Below are 14,485 nucleotides of genomic sequence, written 5' to 3' on the forward strand. Positions count from 1 at the left end.
TAAAGTGAAAAAAGCCTAGCTTTAATCCTTTGGGTGTCTAGAGTATGTAAACATATAATAAGGATTTATACAGTGTATAAGTCCTTATTATAATTCGTCTTATGATAATCCGATTTCATGAGAGACCAAATTACAATAGCCTAACTTTATCCCATCTTCTAGTTACATAAGTTCAAAAACAGCAAAAGAGAACGATGAAAGTATGGTTTTAACGTTATACTCGTTGCATAAACATGTACAGCCATGAAGAACCGAACGTGAAACAACTTTTTTTCCCTAAGTACAGTGTTCCCCTTGTATTCACGGGGGATGTGTACCAGGGACCCCGCAAATAGCGCAAACCCGCGAATAGTTAGAACTCCCCTCTAAAAATGCCCATATCTGTCTATCTTGAAAGTTCAAATACCAAATGTATACTTAAAGTATCATCCTACATCAAAGATACCATTGAATTGGTATTATTAATATCATTACAAAGTCATCTTAAACATTTTATTTTACCATTAGAAATATATGGAACAGCCATAACAGAGAGAGAGAGAGAGAGAGAGAGAGAGAGAGAGAGAGAGAGAGAGAGAGAGAGAGAGAGAGAGAGAGAGAGAGAGAATAACTCCTTACGATATCAATAGATTATTGAAAGGAACTTCTATAGGCAACAATTATTTCCCCTCCCATAAATACACATATCTATTCCACAGAAAGGAGAAAGAGAGGACTGAACAATTATTTGTCTGTATATCAATTCTTTTGCTGAGAGAGAGAGAGAGAGAGAGAGAGAGAGAGAGAGAGAGAGAGAGAGAGAGAGAGAGAGAGAGAAGAAGAAACAGAAACACAAAACCAAAGTAAACCTTATGTAACATCCTACATCAAATTTACCTTAAATTATTATCATATTAATGTATTAATCTTAGAGACTATCAATATAATTTCAAAGTAATCCTAAACATTAGAACCCTTAAAGGTTATTTTCATGACTAAATGCATTTTTATGGTACAACAACAATAATAATAATAATAATAATAATAATAATAATATTAATAATAATGATACCACACACATGGCTAATAGAATGCCTGAAAATATATGGGGCAGAGGAAAACACCATCAGCTTCCTCAAAAATACAATGCACAACTGGAATACAATACTTACAAGCTCTGGAATAAGACTAGCAGAGGTTAATATCAGGAGAGGGATCTTCCAGGGCGACTCACTGTCCCCACTATTCTTCGTAGTAGCCATGATTCCCATGACAAAAGTACTACAGAAGATGGATGCCGGGTACCAACTCAAGAAAAGAGGCAACAGAATCAACCATCTGATGTTCATGGACAACATCAAACTGTATGGTAAGAGCATCAAGGAAATAGATACCCTAATCCAGACTGTAAGGATTGTATCTGGGGACATCAGGATGGAGTTTGGAATAGAAAATGCGCCTTAGTTAACATACAAAAAGGCAAAGTAACGAGAACTGAAGGGATAAAGCTACCAGATGGGAGCAACATCAAACACATAGATAGACAGGATACAAATACCTGGGAATAATGGAAGGAGGGGATATAAAACACCAAGAGATGAAGGACACGATCAGGAAAGAATATATGCAGAGACTCAAGGCGATACTCAAGTCAAAACTCAACGCCGGAAATATGATAAAAACCATAAACACATGGACAGTGCCAGTAATCAGATACAGCGCAGGAATAGTCGAATGGACGAAGGCAGAACTCCGCAGCATAGATCAGAAAACCAGGAAACATATGACAATACACAAAGCACTACACCCAAGAGCAAATACAAACAGACTATACATAACATGAAAGGAAGGAGGGAGAGGACTACTGAGTATAGAGGACTGCGTCAACATCGAAAACAGAGCACTGGGGCAATATCTGAAAACCAGTGAAGACGAGTGGCTAAAGAGTGCATGGGAAGAAGGACTAATAAAAGTAGACGAAGACCCAGAAATATACAGACAGGAGAATGATAGACAGAACAGAGGACTGGCACAACAAACCAATGCACGGACAATACATGAGACAGACTAAAGAACTAGCCAGTGATGACACATGGCAATGGCTACAGAGGGGAGAGCTCAAGAAGGAAACTGAAGGAATGATAACAGCGGCACAAGATCAGGCCCTAAGAACCAGATATATTCAAAGAACGATAGACGGAAATAACATCTCTCCCATATGTAGGAAGTGCAATACGAAAAATGAAACCATAAACCACATAGCAAGCGAATGCCCGGCACTTGCACAGAACCAGTACAAAAAGAGGCATGATTCAGTGGCAAAAGCCCTTCACTGGAGCCTGTGGAAGAAACATCAGCTACCTTGCAGTAATAAGTGGTACGAGCACCAACCAGAGGGAGTGATAGAAAACGATCAGGCAAAGATCCTCTGGGACTATGGTATCAGAACGGATAGGGTGATACGTGCAAATAGACCAGACGTGACGTTGATTGACAAAGTCAAGAAGAAAGTATCGCTCATTGATGTCGCAATACCATGGGACACCAGAGTTGAAGAGAAAGAGAGGAAAAAATGGATAAGTATCAAGATCTGAAATAGAAATAAGAAGAATATGGATATGCCAGTGGAAATCGTACCCATAATCAAAGGAGCACTAGGCACGATCCCAAGATCCTTGAAAAGGAATCTAGAAAAACTAGATGCTGAAGCAGCTCCAGGACTCTTGCAGAAGAGTGTGATCCTAGAAACGGTGCACATAGTAAGAAAAGTGATGGACTCCTAAGGAGGCAGGATGCAACCCGGAACCCCCCACTATAAATACCACCATCGAATTGGAGGACTGTGATAGAGCAAAAATAAATAATAATATATAACTGTAATTACAAAATTTGTATTATGTGATAGTATTTTTAAAGAAATACAATAATCTATCCATTTCACTCTTTTAATTAAGGATACTCCTCTCTCTCTCTCTCTCAATCTCTCTCTTCTTCTCTCTCTCTCTCTCTCTCTCTCTCTCTCTCTCTCTCTCTCTCTCGTAATAGCCATCTTGCTTGGTGAGACGTTCCCGCGTGAAGTCAGATTAATCAACAGATATCACAAGTTTAACATACGACTAGAATTTGAGAAATATCTAGAAGTGTTCGTGAACTATCGGTGATAAGATTAGTGTGAAAATAGTAGGATAAAGCGTCTTCTAAGTTAGTTTATCAAGTGTAATACTGTAAATCAGAACAAGATGGCAGTAAGTTCAACTGCGGGAAGAAATGGCGTAATTTAGCTTGCTTGGCGGATTCGCTATACGATGAGGTAGCAGGAAGGGAACTGGCATTTCTCATCTATGAAATCAGCAACAGTCCTAACCAAAAAGATACAAAAGCATTCATAGATATATTAGAAGGATATAATCCTTCAAACTGGAACAAATCTAATGAAAACATCTTGAAAATAATTGAAGAAGTTCCAAATAAAATCCAAGTGGTCAAGAGACTCATAAAGAAAAAATACATAAACCAACATATTCCGACAAGAAAATGAATAAGGTGAATCTTGTGAATATCCTAATTGATGCATTAGGAAAAAGAATGCCAAAAGCATGCAAACTGTGTAAGGTTTGGTATAGCATAGTCAATCCACAAAACCTAATCAGAAAATGTGCTGCATGCAACATTCCGACCCATCCACAGTGTGCTGAGGTAATGCAAGATTTGAGAAAAGATACAAGAATTTTTTGTTCAACATGTCTATCATGGATAGACAATGTTATTAAATCAAGATTGAATGTACAAATAGTTGAGGATGAAGAAGAAGAGAAGGAGAAGAAGAAGAAGAGAAGAGGAAAACGGAAGAGAAGTAAACAAAAATGAAATGACAGAAAAAAATAAGGAAAACAAAGAACAAGATAAAAGTATGGATGCAGAGATACTCATTGATACTAAAGCAGCATACCTACGAAGAAATAAATTACGATATGACAACAGAAAAGCAAATCCCGAAGAGGCTCTACCCAGATCTACACAATGACGGGAAAGAGGAAAAAATAGACAAGAAAGACAAAATCTGCAACCTTTTGAAAAGAGGGAATTGCAGATTTTGGAGAAAGATGTTACTACAAACATCCTAAGTATGTCACAACTATGAAAATATATGGTGAATGTGCATACCTAGATGGTATTATGGGGATGATTGCAGAGATCTGCATCCAAAATATGCAAAAACCTAAAAGAAGGAAAAGGATGTAAGTTCGACAAAAATGCAAATATATGCACCCTGTAGCCATGAATCATAATCAAATAAATAACCAACCGAAGTAATAAAATCCAAAATAAGAAAGAAACAAATAAGAGAGAAATCAGAATATAGTAAAAATAGAAAAAGCAAACCACCAATGAGATATGCAGAGGTGGTCAGCAAAAAATTTTCAAAGCATCAGCTCCGAAATTCTACTCAAGAGATAATAACTGTATTTATTATGCAAGAGGATATTGCAGAAACGGAGAAAATTGCAAATTCAGACACAAAATGAATAATTATGATGAAGGAAGATCAAATATTATGGAAAAGTTGGATTTTTTTAATGTCAGAATTTCTGGAAATGAAAAAAAGAACAACATACCAGAACAGGAAAGAGACATGGGAAAATCCTTATTACTACCAATATTAAATGAAGGAGAAAACACGCAAACCATCATAGTGATGAATGCGCAGGGTTTAGTTACGAGTAACTCAAAACGAAAAAAAAAAATAGAGTACTTAGAAGAACTAACCCAAATTGAAAAGAAAATAGATATAATGAATATAAGTGAAACCTGTATTCCCAAGAGACTGGGAATGATGATCAAATAAAAGGGTTCCAAACTTATAGATCAGATAGAAAAAATAGGAATCAAGGGGGAACCGCAATATATGGAAAGACAAAAAACAAGGAAAAAATATATGAGAATATAGTAATCAGAAATGTGAACTAAATAGCGATAGAATTTGAATCTGAAAAAATTAATGAACATAGTAATATATAGACCTCCTAATACTAAAAGAGTTTGACTTAATAATTGAAAAATTGGATGATATATGTAGAAATCACAAGGACTGGACTATTCTCCTATCTGGTGACTTCAACTTTCCTTTCGTAAAATGGAAAGAACGAATAGGAGATTGTGGTTGTACTTATACATATAAAAAAGAGAGTAATAGTAGTGCAGAAGATAAGAGGTAATTTGAAAAGCTATTAGATATGCTACTAGAATACAACATTCAACAAATAAATCACCTGCCAACAAGAAAGGAAAATACTTTAGACCTAGTATTTGTGAACGAGATGAATTATGTTAAAGAAATAATAGTTTATAATGCGGAGTATTTCAGACCATAATGTCATAGAATTAACAGTTCATTCCAAAGCAGTGAAAACAGAGATAAGCAAGAAATGAAAAAGTGGGAAGGATATGGAAAATACAACTTCTACAGTAAAAAATATAAAATGGTCGAAATAAATGAAGAATTAAACAAAGATTGGGATAACATTTTCGTAAGTGATGACATAAGGGTAAATACGGAGATATTATATAAAATATTGGAGAAAATAGTGGATAATATATACCGAAGAAGAAAAGTACATCATTCATGCATACCAAGACAGAAGGATCTTGTTCCAGAAAATCAGAAAGTGGAAAAAAGGTCTTGCAAAAGAAAAAAATGCATGGAAAGTTATAGAACTAAAAAGTAAGATAGAAAATGCAGAACAAAAGATTATACAATCAAAAGAAAAATGAAAAACGGGACTTGGAAGAAAAAACCCTATTAAATATCAAGCAAAACCCCAAACTATTATACTCATATGCGAAGAAGATGAATAAAAGAAGAATAGAAATAGGCCCTCTGAGAATTGAAGGGGAGATTCGAATGAAAAAAGGAAATTTGCAACATACTGGCAGAACGATATAAGAGAGAATTCACCCCTAGAATAGATAATGAAGATAATGATATAGAAGTAAGGGACGAAAATAGTGAATATTTAGCTGACATAGAATTAATGAAGCTGATATTGTGCAGGCAATTAATGAAATTAAAAATGGAGCTGCTGCAGGCCTGATGGAGTCCCTGCTATTTTGTTAAAGAAAGTAGTTCATTCTATCGCAAAGCCACTTGCAATATTATTAAGACAAAGTGTAGATACAGGCAAGATTTATGATGAGCACAATTAGCATATATCACCCCTACTTTCAAAAGTGGATCAAGACTAGAGGCAAGTAATTATAGGCCTGTGAGTCTAACATCACATATTATGAAAGTGTATGAAAGGTAATGAAGAAAAATATTATGAAACATTTAATAAAAATAATTTGTTTAATATAGGACAACACGGTTTCGTACCCGGAAAAAGTCACCAAACCCAACTGTTAGTCCACCGTGAGAACATATTCAAAAATATGAAAAGTGGAAATGAAACAGATGTGGTTTATCTAGACTTTGCAAAAGCTTTTGACAAAGTAGACCATAAATATATTAGCAAAGAAAATTAGAAAACATAATATCGTAGATAAAGTAGGAAGATGGTTTAAAGAATTTTCCACACAACAGAAAACAGATAGTTATTGCAAACGATGAGAAATCGGATGAAACCAAGGTAATATCCGGTGTGCCACAAGGTACAGTGTTAGCTGCAATACTGTTTGTTATTATGATTGAAGACATAGACAGTAATGTTAAGGATTCGGTAGTGAGTAGTTTCGCTGATGACACAAGAATAAGTAGAGAAATTACTTGTGATGAAGATAGGAACGCTCTTCAAAGAGACCTTAACAAAGTATATGACTGGGCAGAGGAAAATAGGATGGTATTTAACTCTGATAAATTTGAATAAATAAATTATGGAGACAGAGAAGGAAAGCTATATGCATATTAGGGGGACTAATAATGAGACAATCACAAATAAGGAAGCAGTTAAGGACCTTGGTGTGATGATGAATAGGAACATGTTATGCAATGATCAAATAGCAATTCTGTTGGCAAAATGTAAAGCAAAAATGGGAATGTTGTTACGGCACTTCAAAACAAGAAAAGCTGAACACATGATTATGCTTTATAAAACATATGTTCGTAGTCCACTTGAATATTGCAATATGATATGGTACCCACACTATCAAAAGGATATTGCACAAATAGAGAGTGTACAAAGGTCCTTTACAGCTAGAATAGAAGAAGTTAAGGACCTTGACTACTGGGAAAGACTACAATCCTTAAAATTATATAGTCTAGAAAGGAGAAGAGAGCGCTACATGATAATTCAGGCATGGAAACAGATAGAAGGAATAACAGAAAATGTTATGGAACTAAAAATATCAAAATAAAAAGCAAGCAGAGGTATTAATAGTGCCCAAAACTATACCAGGAAAAATAAGGAAAGCACACAGGACATTAATCCACTACGCACCAGCATCGATAATGCAGCGTCTATTCAATGCGTTGCCAGCTCATCTGAGGAATATATCAGGAGTGAGCGTAGATGTGTTTAAGAATAAGCTCGACAAATATCTAAACTGCATCTCAGACCATCCAAGATTGGAAGATGCAAAATATACCGGAAGATGTACTAGCAACTCTCTGGTAGACATTAGAGGTGCCTCACACTGAGGGACCTGGGGCAACCCGAACGAACTGTAAGGTCTGTAAGGTCTCCCTTTTGCCACAGGATATGTATGTCATAGTGGTAACTCCCTCCCTCTGTTTTGCTGGAAGCGATATAAGTATTTTCTGAAAGAACAGAGATAAACACACACTCTCTCTCTTTACTGAGATGAAAGAATTTTTATGCTACTAGTATGTAAAATGTTTCCATCTCACTTAAGTAAGGATAACTGCTCTCTCTTACTGTGATAAGAGAATTTTTATGGTAGATGCATGTGTTTATTAATATTTTCAAATAATAATAATAATAATAATAATATAACTAACTTCAAATAAAAATTCTTCCCTTCGTCTTTTTCTGTAACTCCAGTGACGCTCGGAGCTGGGAAACAGTGCCATACAATGGTCAACGAATTTAATGGTTTTTATGTAATCTCTCTCTCTCTCTCTCGTCGTCTCTCGATCATCATCCGAAAAGGAAAAAATCTCTCTCTCTCTCTCTCTCTCTCTCTCTCTTACTGAGGAGATTCTTTTTATGGTACATGCATGTAATAAGTTTATTATTCATATTTTTCAATCATAATACTATATGTGTAATAATAATACTATAAATGTAATTACAAAATTCATATGTGAGTATTTTAAATACGACAATCTTTCCATTTCACTCTTTTAAATACTGTAAGGACAATCTCTCTCTCTCTCTCTCTCTCTCTCTCTCTCTCTCTCTCTCTCTCTCTCTCTCTCTCTCTCTCTCTCTCTCTCAGCAAAAGAATTGATATACAGACAAACATAATTGTTCAGTCTTCTCTTTTTCCTTTCTCTGGAATAGATAAGGGATTTTGACGAAGGAAAAATCTATTTCTGGGTGATGGGTTTGTGTCGCTGTGTGAAATAATCCTTAAGTTCAATATTTCTAAGGTAAATGATCTAACACATACCAGAGAAAAAACAAATTCAAGAGGATGTCAGTATAACTAACTCGCTCACTCTAATAAAAAGAGAGTGTCGGTATGGAAACGGGCGAGTGAGACCACTACCACGAACCTATTGCCATTTAGAACTCTCCTACATCAAAATCCCCACCTGCGAGAGCCGATCCATAGGTGGAGACGGCCGCTACTACTACTACTACCCATGCCACGCGGACTGCAGCGCCTCTAGTGGTCATCCTTGTCGTTAGATGCCAATCTTGGGCTGCAGGGCGGGACACAGGGGGGGGGATTTCACAGGGCGACATGAACCCATCGCCCAGAAATAGATTTTTCCTTCGTCAAAATCCCTTTTCTGGGCTCAGTTCGTGTCGCTGTGTGAAATAGTACCAGAGAAACAGCACAAGATGAATATACAGAAAAGGTCTCAATGAAACTATAAAATAAAATTAAAGGTATAAAGGCATTGATCCAAAAGTTATCATACAAAAATTTTTCTTACAAATTCAAAGAGACTTATAACTAACTTAATATTAATTCAAACAATCAATGATAACTTATTTAGTATGGTGAGTGAGATAATATAATAAAAAGACTCACTAAAACTAAAACAATATACAAAACATAGTAAACAATAAAGGTGTGCTACCCTAGCATAAAAATAAGGAGAGCAACACCCAAAGATATTTCATAATATACAAATTGGTGTGGATGTCCCTAGCATAAAAATAAGGGACATTCCACTTGATGTAATCATAGCAGCTAAGGCTAGAGAACCATATAGAGCTTAACGGTAGGGTAAGAGACATATTAGCTGAGGTAGGTAGAAAGGAGACCTGGATCTTCAACTACAACTACTGTGCAGAGTCAGGGGAAACTATGTTTCCCACTGCCACTGCTGAAAATTTTAAGGATTCCAAGGACTTTAGATAGTGACGCTTGAAGACTGTCGGCGATTTCCATCCAGTATATTTCTTAAGATCACCAAAATTCATATGTTGAAAATAATTAATAGAGGTGGCTACTGCCCTGATATCATGTGCTTTTGGGAATGATTCAGGATTAGCTTGTTTAATGAAGTAAAGGATCTGCTGCCTGATCCCTTTTACTGATAAAGTGCCACCTTTTTCTCTCATAAAGAGAGGACCTGAGGATCTAGAAGATGTCCTAGACAGAAAGGCTCGTAAGGTCATTACTGGATAAAGAGAAGGGTCTTGGGGAAGGGGGATGACCTTCCCAAGGGGCCCACTAGCTAAAAAAAAAAGGAATCCTCATTTTTAGCTAAAAAACTACGATCCGGGGAAAGCAAAACTTCTCCTGAAGGGAGAAATTCAACATGCCCCGCATCTCTGGATAGAGCCGACAGTTCTGAAATTCTGGCCCCTGACGGCAAGCTTAGTAAAAATAACGTCTTTCTTAAGTAACATTATGAATGTGCAAGAAGAGTTGTCAGTGTCTGAAGCCAGTTTGAGGACGTCATTTAAAAACCATGAAACTGAAGTAGGTCTTTCAGAAGGCCTAGGTCTAGCACAGGCTTTGGGAATAGACGTAAAGTAAGAGTCTGTTAAGTCTATTTGAAAACCCAACTGAAAGATTTTCTTCAAAGCTGATTTATTAGTGGTAATAGTGCTAGCTGCTAAGCCTTTTTCAAATAAGGACCTGAAGAAGGATATAGCTAAATTCACTGTCATGGTTGTGGTGTTTGTCTCATTCAGGAAAGATGCTAACTTTTTGACTGCAGCGTCGTACTTTCTCAAAGTTGATTCCCTCTTATCTGATTCCAAGAAGAGGATATTCTGGGGATCAATACCTGCATCTTTTTTAGCCGCAAACTTCATGAAGTCCATAAAGTTAGGGTTTTGAGAATTCCTGAGGAAGCGAACACAGTCCTCGTTTGTACTGATTGAGATAGTTTGGGATTGGGAATCCGTCGAGGCCGGAGACCCAATTCCAGAAGCAGAGGGTACCAGTTGCTCTTTGGCCAGTCCGGGGCTACTAGAGCTACTTGTCCCTTGAAAGTCCTGAGTTTGTTCAGAACTTTCAAAAGAAGATTCACTGGAGGGAAGATGTATATCCTCCTCCACTGATTCCAGTCTATGGACAAGGCATCCGTGGCAATAGCCAGAGGGTCCAGGTTGGGGGCCACATAGCAAGGTAGCTTGTGGTTCGCTTGTGAGGCGAAAAGATCTACTTGGAGATCTGGTACACTCCGGCGTATCCACTGGAACGACTTGTTGTCCAGAGACCACTCTGATTCTAGAGGAACTGACCGGGACAAGGCTTCCGCTATCACATTCCTTACTCCTGCTAAGTGGGTGGAGGATAGATGCCATTTGTACTTGTTCGCTAGAGAGAAAATGGCTATCATGACATGGTTCACATTTTTTTTATTTGGATCCCCCTCTGTTGATGCAGTGTACTACTACTGCACTGTCCAAAACCAGTTTTATATGAGAATTCTTTGGTGGAAGGAGCCTCTTCAGAGTCAGAAATACTGCCATAGCCTCCAAAACGTTTATGTGGAGCTGGCGGAACTGAGTTGACCAAGTTCCTTGGACTTTTTTGAACTGAGAGTCTCCTCCCCAACCGCTTAGTGAGGCGTCTGTGTGGATAGTTAACGCCGGAGGAGGATATTGAAGAGGAACTGACTTGGACAGATTCTTTACCTTCGCCCATGGATGAAGTTGGTTGCAAAGGATTTGCGGGATCACTGACAACCTGTCTTGAGATTTGACATTTGCTCTTGAGCGCCAAACTCGATTTATATCTTTCAACCTTGCTTTCAGAAGAACGTCCGTCACTGAAGCAAACTAAAGGGAACCTAGGATTCTTTCCTGGTTTCTCCTTGAAGCCTGTTTGTTCTTGAGGAATTGCCTTACTTGACTTGGCTATTTCTCGCCTTTTGACTACCGGAATTGACAGATTGTGGGAGGATAAGTCCCATTGGATGCCTAGCCATTGAAAACGAGTCTCCGGAGTGAATCTGGATTTCGTTTTGTTTATTTGGAACCCCAGATGTTCCAGAAATTGAATTACTTTGTCTGCGGCTTTGAGGCATTCCTCGACGGTTGATGCCCAAATCAGCCAATCGTCGAGATACGCTACTACCATTATCCTTTGTGATCTCAGTTGTTGAACTACCACTTCCGCTATTTTCGTGAATACCCTGGGGGCCACATTCAGCCCGAAGGGCATCACTTTGAAAGAGAATGCCTGGTCTCCCAGCTTGAAGCCTAGGTATGGGCGAAAGTGTCTCGCGATTGGGATATTATAGTATGGGTCTGTAAGATCGATAGAAGTGGTGACGGCCCCACGGGGAAGTAAGGTCCGTACCTGTGAGATGGTCAGCATTTTGAACTTGTCGCAACGAATGAATAAGTTTAGCTGGGACAAGTCTAAGATTATTCTTCTTTTTAATGAGCCTTTCTTTGGCACGCTGAACAAGCGCCCTTGAAATTTTAGATGCTTGACTCTCGACACAACTCCTTTCTGAAGGAGCTCCTCTGCATAATCTGCCAATTCCTTTGATGGTGGTTGAAGGAATGATTTGGTTGGAGGGGGACCTTTGATCCAACTCCAACCTAGCCCTTTGGACATGTTGCTCTGTGCCCATTTGCTGAACCCCCACCTGTGACGGAAGAGGAACAGCCTCCCTCCTACCTGGGGAACCTCACTGCTGTTGTGTGGGATGGCCTCCATGTCCCCCTCGGAAGTGCTTACCCCTGTTGGTAGCTCTTCCTGCACCTCGTTGCCGAAAGTTACCTCTAGCCCTGCTTCCCCTGACGAACCTATTAAAGGTTTGGAAAGCTTGGCTTTCAAACATAGGGTTGAAAGCCGGAGAAACAGCATACGAGGTTGAAGGTTGACCTTGAGGGGACAGCAAGAGAATGGGCTGACTCTGGCCTTTAGATGTTGATGGCTGACCAGGTTGAGTGACTGGGACAGCCTACTTGCTGTAAGACACCTGCCGAAAAGGCAGCAGGGTCGAAGGCACTAGGTGCCGTGACCCCGGCAGGAGTCACCGGAGGAGTTCCGGCAGCAACAGGAGAAGGTACAGGCTCGGCTGGAGCGCGGACCTTCTCCTTAGAGGACTTGCCTCGTGACCCTTTAGAGTGTGAAGGCTCGGACTTCACTTTCACTGCTCCGGTATGAGACGCTGAAGACTTGCGAGAAGAAGAAGACGACGTATTTTTGGACGCTGTCTTCTGTAGGGTCTTCTGCTCTCTGTGTCCCTTCACCTTAGGGGGCACAGATGCAGCAGGCGTACTAGAAGGGATCTCTGATCCCGTAAAGCCTTGGAATGAAGAGGAAGAAGGTACAGGGGAAGAAGATCCAGGCGCACCCAAGGGAAGCCCTTGAGCGCCCAACAAACCTACCTCAACTAACAGGTCCTCAGCACCTACCGTCATAGGCTCTAAATTAAGGTCGAGTGTGGCCACGTCCGCCACGATGTCCTGGCTACCCTCTCCAACCAAGGCTTGCTCCACCTGCGGCTGGATGGATGCAATTGTCGGAGCTGCCGCGGCGGGATCCACATACCCAGTTGCCTTGCCACCGGGGAAGATCTGGACAGCCAACTTCTTATCAAGGATATAGGGCTGTCCTTTGGGGGCGTTTTTCCCGAAGCCGCCTACCCAGGCCTTCAGGGTAGCCAACACGACTTCCTTAATGGCGGCAGCCTGAAAGAGAGGGTCATTGTAGTCCTTACAACAAAGCCCCGAGGATGAATTATTAACAAAATAGAATATGAACCAACAAAACTTAACACTAGGAAAGGTAGCAACATATAACTCATAATGGACGAGAGTAACCTATATCGATATATACTTACTCCGTCCAAGAATTGGCTCACAAGGTCGTAGCAAATGGTGCAAGCCTCGTGATGCCAAACAGTCAGATCCTCGTGGCGGGTAGCACAAGGAGCGTGGGTCCTGCACACTTCATGGCTGCAGGGGTCCTGGAGGACGGCGTTACACCCCGCCTCCTGACAGTTAGTAGCCTGTAAGTGAAAAGATACATGAGTATCAACATAAAACACTTACAGTACTACTATAGTACTCTGTTGCATGCCGGAGTATATAAAAGGTTGTGCATCATCCTCCCCTGAACTACGTGTGTGGGAAAGTCTGAGACTTTCATATCTGGTTAGAACCTCCGGTGTACACCGGAGAGAAGAAAATGAAACAATCAGATGTTTTATACACCCATGTAAAGCAACTACACGCTGGAGAACAGAGGAGGATGTCACAATAATAGGTTAACAAAGTTACTAAAATATAAATAATAGTTTCGTTATAAAATATTCTCCAAACCTACTACTAGCGGAGAGCCCGGATAGCGAGCAGGCGCTCCGCCGATAGTGGAAAGAAGAAACTGGGTAAGCATATAGGACCGACTCCGCCAGCCATCCCCCACCACAACCACCGGGGCACCTGGAAGGGGAGGGAGATCAAACTCTATGGTGCACACCGGAGGAGGCCGGAGCAGTCAGCAGGAGGGGTGGCCAACCCCTACCCCCGCCACGCCAGAGCTCCCCTAGGGCCCGAGGCAAAGACGATGTCCGCCGCCAGAATCCCAGCTGTCCCGCGCTCCCGGGACCCCCCTCCCGTACTGGGAGAGGAGATGGGAGAAGCTCAAAAGGTTGCCATAGCGACCAAAGCGAGCCCGGACAGACCCCCCCTACTGCACAGGAGGGGAGGAAGGGAACTGGAGCTAGGGCGACCAGAGGGACCACACGATCGCTAGTGGACCAAGGAGTGATAAAGCAGCAAAACTGACTAGGCCAAGACCACGTGAACTCAATGTACCAGGGAACGGAAATGCATCAAACTGTATATGAATAGTATAATGCAACAAAACCGCCTAGGCACAGGTCGCCCTAGCCGCTAACCCAAATAAACATAAATATCATAACATCGTAACAAAAAGAGAGAGAGAGAGAGAGAGG

The 14,485-nt window shown here is 40.1% G+C and overlaps 1 pseudogene; it reads right to left on the reverse strand.

The window, feature by feature from the left end:
• The window catches only part of LOC135213378 (uncharacterized), an 80,423-nt pseudogene that overhangs the window by 63,337 nt on the left and 2,601 nt on the right, over nt 1–14,485 (reverse strand).

The sequence above is a fragment of the Macrobrachium nipponense genome, chromosome 42 (genome assembly GCF_015104395.2).
Source record: "Macrobrachium nipponense isolate FS-2020 chromosome 42, ASM1510439v2, whole genome shotgun sequence".
NCBI lineage: Eukaryota > Metazoa > Arthropoda > Malacostraca > Decapoda > Palaemonidae > Macrobrachium > Macrobrachium nipponense.